The sequence below is a fragment of the Populus nigra genome, chromosome 6, assembly GCF_951802175.1.
Source record: "Populus nigra chromosome 6, ddPopNigr1.1, whole genome shotgun sequence".
Lineage (NCBI taxonomy): Eukaryota > Viridiplantae > Streptophyta > Magnoliopsida > Malpighiales > Salicaceae > Populus > Populus nigra.
Window position 1 is genome coordinate 736,767 of NC_084857.1, and position 6,380 is coordinate 743,146.

The following is a 6,380-nucleotide window of genomic DNA, read 5'->3' on the forward strand; positions in this document are numbered from 1 at the left end:
ATTTCAGATAACTGTTAATACAATGTCCAAGTGAAAAGTTCAAGCCTTCCATCTATATACAGCTCATCCACAGTCCTTTGCCTTGCACAAAGACATGGAACATGAGCAAACCAAGCCATATTCTCCCCAGAAATGCACCATCATTTGATTGATCATGATGCGCTCAGGTTTCTTGAATTTTGTCATTACCTTTGCAATTCAGTTTTCAAAGAATCAAGTTTCTTCTGCCTTATTTTTCACTTTACATAAGAAAACGAAGTTAAGAACAGGGGCAATAAGAAAGGATCTTGTCGAACTAAATGGCAATTTGGCTGGCCTTCAATATACGTGGTGATCCTGACACTGCTCCCTCTCAAATGATCCACGAGAGATTGAGCAGCTGCTGTTCCTACTTAATTGCTCCCCAAAATCTTTGGTTGGTAGAGTAGCGGGGCTGCGGATAGGAAAGTCTCGGAGGAGCTGCCTGACTAGCAACTTGTGAAAAGCAGAGACCACACTAGTATCAGCCCGCATCCAACTTCCCACAGATCCTGATTCAAGACTCGGATCGTATCATCGATCCACTCTGTGACAGCTACTATAATGCCATCATCAAAAGGCATCAGATCCTGCATAACTGCTGGCCTTCAAAAGGAGATCATTCATGTTCATATTGATACCACTAGCTTTTATGAAAATATTCCTGAACAGCCTGCGATTACAATCAACAGCTGGTGACTTATTCTGGATACGCAATGTTGTTACACAAATGTCTCAGAAGATTCATGATGTATGAAACATTTTCATTGATTATATATAAATTTAGAGGAAATGGAGGATGTTGCCTACCAAATCTTTTGTGCTAGGTTGCATGAAGTTTAACATCCACGCAAGGCAACTACAATTCACACCAGCAAATTCATGAACTTTTTAAACTAAATTGCAGTGAAAGTGAGCTCAAACAATATCAGAAACCTTGACAAAAGAACACCAGGCACTGAGAAGATGCTAGAGGTATTCTTGGTAGGATTAACCTCATATAAGCATATCCAGGATCAGGTACCATCTGTTTATGTTGCATCTACATTTAAAAAGAACAATTCAGAAAAGATGAAGAATTGCCAAAGCACAACAACAATGTTAAGTTCAGCTAGGGTACTGACCAGATAACATACACAATGGTTGTGCTGCAACCCCAGATGGCTTTCCAGTAAACATTAAACATATGTAGTTCGATGATGTGATCCATTCTCTTCATAACAAGAACATATGAAGCATCAGAATCACAACAATCAAAATTTTGACTCCATGTAAACTACGTGGTGCTTCCCATATATTCACAGAACAAAAATAACATTCTACATTCAACACCACACCAAAGGAAAATTACATTGTTGTCTCTTCACTTCCTCTTACTTGTCCCCTCTTCCCTCAAAACCAAACACTACTATGTTTGTATGGTCTAGACTTCACTTGATGAACTGGATAACTAAGCAAGGCCCAAATAACCGTGCAAAAGAGCTGAGCAGCTAAGAGTCAAGACACACCTTGACCTTGTAGAATAATCATATAAGTTTTGGGTTTGTGTGGCTTTCATCAAATTGAAGCCAATATCTCAGTGCATTTCACAAGCATCAGTGGTATTAAGTTTTTAATGGACTAGAAATTAAAAGGGCACCGATTGGCTGGCAAAAATCAGAGCAGGCAAGACATACCTATCCAAGTTTGATGAACCATGATCACAAATGGTTTAGAGCTACAGCAAAATACAAGGAAAACTATTCAATACGAATATAACTCCAAAACACGGCACTTATCATGAATACTGTCCCATTTAAAGTTCTACTTGAGTTTTTGCTCTACAACAAATCATGGAAAAAAAAACATCTCTTATGTTATTAAAGTTTGCTTAAATAAAATAAAATTTACATAAGGTTAAAAGAAACAAATTCTTCCTTTATCCCAAAAAAATAATTAAAAACGAATCCAGGAGCTGATTTTTGTATTAATGCCAGGGTCCTTCTATATAAATGGCAGCAACAAAACCTGACTTCGAAGCTTTCCCATTCCCTTTTTCTACATATTATTACATGTACAGTCGCTCATTACAAGTTCTTCTTAGCTCAAACCACACAGACAGATTTTACAACAACCTGATTCACTTGAAAATATATAGCAAATAAGACAAATTCATCCACAGGCCTATAACATGCATAAACAAAGGTTAAAAAAATTCAAACCCCTCAAACAAGAACAATTACCACACAAAGTGAAAATCCAACCTGCACATTATTTGCACATGCCACATCTCGCAAAATTTCAGAGAAAAACGCATGCCAAATAAAACTAGAGGGGAAGAAACATAATGAACATAGCACGTAACGTTAGCTCGTGGGTCCTATCACACCAGCAAAACCTGGCCTGTGCCTTGTTCCATTATAAAGCAAAGTCGAGCATGTGAAATAAAGCTCAAGCTCCTGCTCCAACAAAAACCCTCTATGTACAACACAGTACCCACTACCACTCTCACTATCCTGCTTAAAGCAGAGACTAAACACAACTCCTCCTCTCTCCACCTCACCTCGTTTCAATTCCTCAATCATCAGAATATCCATAAATCAATAACAATCACACCTAAATCCCAAACAAAGCCACCCTTTACAATATACCTCTCTTGGGTTCAAATCTGCATGTTTGTGCAAATTGTTGAGCAACAAATTCAAAAATTGAAATTTCACATCAGTGGAAACCAACCTTTTTTTTCCCGCAGGGTTCATGGAGAAAACCAGGAACTTTGTTTTGGTCAAATGCATTCGGTAGAATTTTCCTTTTTAATTTTATGTTTATGCATTGTTTAAGAAATCTACATTTCTTTCAACATTTATATCTATATTCATTAAAAAAAAACACACAAAAGAAAACCAGTAACTTTTACGGTTGGTGATAAATAAAAAAAATGTACCTTGGAACTAATGCCGAATGATGTCTTGACAGAACCAAATTCACTAATTTTGGTTCCAGTAAAAAAGATAACCGAAGAAAGAATTGACAAAAAAAAAGAAAACTGATATTTTATTACAGAAAATTAAAGATTACAAAGAAAAGAAAACAAATAGCCTCACACTACTCAAGAGAATCACTCTCATTTTGGAATCACATCAAAAACTATGAACTTCCACATTAAATAGAAATATATAATACAGTTATTTACTTGATAATAACCAACTAAGATAAAAACAATGACAGTTACAATTAACTTTTCCTGTCACTTGGAATTGTAAGATTATCTTCATTTATTCTTCAGTTATGGGTTGTAACTTCTTCCTTCTTATTAACGTGTACCATTGGAATTGTAGCTTCATAAAATATACTTCTTTACGAACTAGCTTGATTGCTGTCAAATATTCCGGACTTCTGTTTGCCTTGGACTAGAGTGCTGCCACTTTGGTCTCCAGAATTTGCATCAGGAACACTGTACGGGACACAGAGTTGGTTAATCTGTCCACCGACAGCTGCCAAGATGCTCGTCACTGAAACTTCAGTTTTCTGGTAATCAGATGACGTGTAGCGGACTTTGCATGGCCATCTGGCTGTATCCTCTTATCTTTCATTCCGTTAACAAGGGTTGTAGCCATATCTATACCTCCCATACTACAGTATCCAGATAAAAGAGCTGTGTAAGCCACATTATCAGGTTCCAGAGCACAATCATTAATTTGTTTGAAAAGGCTTGTAGCAACCTGAATGTTATTCGTTTTACAGTATCCAGACAAAAGAGCTGTGTATGTCATGGTATCGGGTTTCAGTACTCTATCAACATGTTCTTTAAAAAGGCTCGCAGCATCCTGAATGTTGTTCATTTTAAAGTGCTTGTCAATCAGAACAGTGTGACAAATGACATCAGGCTCTACATCCACATCCCTCCTTCATATCTCTCCAAAAAGCTAAAGTGTCCTTTATTTTTGAACAACCATCAATAAAAACAGTATATGTGACAGCATCAGGTTCAATCCCTCTTTTCTTCATATCGTTCAAAAGATCACAGGCCTCCCTCAAATGATTTTCCCTGCAATAACTATTTATCATCAGTGTGTAAGTAAACAAATCAAGAGTTATCCCTCTGGTGATCGCAACATCAAAAACATACTGGGCCTTTCCCATTTCTCCTGCATGGCAAAACATGCCTATACTTTACTATACATGATTTTGCTAGGACTTACATCCATGGCCAACATTGTGTTGAACAAGAAGAGAGCTTTCTCGATATCATCTTTTTAACATCTTTTTTTGCAGAGATTACAGAGTAGTTTTAAGCAGGAATCTGTGTTCACTACAAATCCTTGATTGGACAGCCTGACAAATAGTTGAAGGCCTTGTCTGTATGGTTTGCCTCACAGTAACCACTGACCATGGCACTGTAATTTCCCAAGCACTTCTCTTCCAGATTATCAAAAAAAGCTTCAGCATCCTCCACCATACCCCCTATACATAAGCCTTCAATGATTGTATTGTGTGTGACAGTGTTAGGTTTCAAACCCCAATTCTCCATGTCATTCAAAAGGCTACACACCTTTTGTACAACGCCGTTTCTAGAAAATCCACCAACTAGAACGTTATAAGTAACAACATCAGGCTTACGTCCATTCATTTTCATTTCATGAAATAAACTTAAGGCATCATTAAGTTTACCTTCAAGGCAGTAACCGTGAATCAAAGTTGTGTAGCTGACAATATCAGGAATCGACCGCCTACCCTTCATCTCAATGAGCAATGCCACAGCTCCGTCCATTTCTCCCAGTTTGCACAAAGCATTCATGACTATATTATAGCAAGCTTCGTCAAGTTTTATTCCCGTCTCCTTGAATCTATTAAATTGACTCACCGTTTCAGAAGCCTCAACCATACAAAGCAATCCTTGAAGAATTGAGCTCAGAATCACACAGTTTGTTTTGATGCTTTTTTACTCCATTTCACCATGAAGAGACAGCATTTTATGTAAATCCCTGGCCTTGGAAATTCCGTACATCAATGCACCATAGATATACACATCTGTTACAAAGCCTTGTTTTTCCATGTCAAGCAAGACACTCTCTGCCTTTTCAATTTCTTTTCATTACAGAAGCCACAAATCACAGCTGTATAGACATAAACGTCTATTGGAATCTTCACTCTTGTCAATCCCTGGAGCATCTTGCAGCCTGGATCTGACCCCTGATGCGTGCAAAGACCTTCAATATATGTTGTGTGAGCAAAAGCATTTGGAGTCACTCCATGTTCCTGTATCTCCCAAAAGACATCAACCGCTTCCTCCGAACTGCCTCTCGCAAAAAAATGCCTCTATAGCAAGGGTATATGTATAATCATTTGGGCTCGAATCAATGCTCTGTAAATGCTGATAAGTAGCGACAACCATCTCCACTCTCCTACACTCAATCAACAGGTTCGTGAGAAAGTAACATGACCATATCCGTGGAACGAATCCACGGACCTTACTATTTTGAAAAGGAACATCAATAGCCTCGTCAAACATCCCAACCTTAACATAAACCTTAACCAATTCATCCGACACTCGAACGAGAAGACTTCAACGCTCACTCTCAACCCCGTCAACCAGAGCTCAGAAAAAAATCCACAATTTCAAATTCCAAACCTCTCCCTTTCCTAATAAGTTCCAGCAATACAGAATCCAATTTCCTATCCATACCCCGACGACACAAGATTCTAACAATGGAAACTTGTGAATAAACATTGTGAGAAAACCCCTTTCTTTTAACTCCTTGAACAATGAAAAAGCAGCAAAGGGTTTTTTTCTCAAACAGTTCAAAGCTTCAACAACCTTGACTCTGTCTACCTCTAAGGAATGGCTAGTAGTTAAGTGGTTTTGGTGATGGGTTTTTACTGTTTGCTCTTCTGTGACAGAGCTTGACAAAGTGAGGATTCAATGGAGCCAGGGCTGAAACTGTGAAGAATCTAACCAAAGTAACATTCTTTACATGATTTCTACAAAAAATAAGCTTTATCGACGACACCCACGTGGAAAATACAAGTCATTGATACAAAAAATCTTGAAAAAAGAAGTCAAGATAACTTCTTTCAAACAAAAAGATAGAAAAAAAGAAAGCTAGCTTAATTGACTTGTATTGAGGTTAACTGTTGAACAAGCAAAGATGTAGCCTTGTCTTGCGGTGAGAGGTAGGGTGGGAGAGAGGGAGATAGCAAAACCCTTACAGAACCCTGCCAGAGACAACATTTGCAAAGGTTACAGTAATTTTACGAGTTAACTCACGATTTTAACAGCTTGTTACGGTACAGTTGGTTTCAGTGGAGGAGTGGAGGCTGATAAATTGATGAGTTTCTTAAAATTAGCCCACTGTACAAAAAAGTTGAGGCCCGCACTAGGC

The 6,380-nt window shown here is 38.0% G+C and overlaps 1 pseudogene; it reads right to left on the bottom strand.

Annotated features, from left to right (window-relative positions):
* Window positions 1-3,039: 3,039 nt before the first annotated feature.
* Window positions 3,040-6,026, bottom strand: LOC133696427 (pentatricopeptide repeat-containing protein At2g26790, mitochondrial-like; annotated as a pseudogene).
* Between the last annotated feature and the right edge of the window lie 354 nt (window positions 6,027-6,380).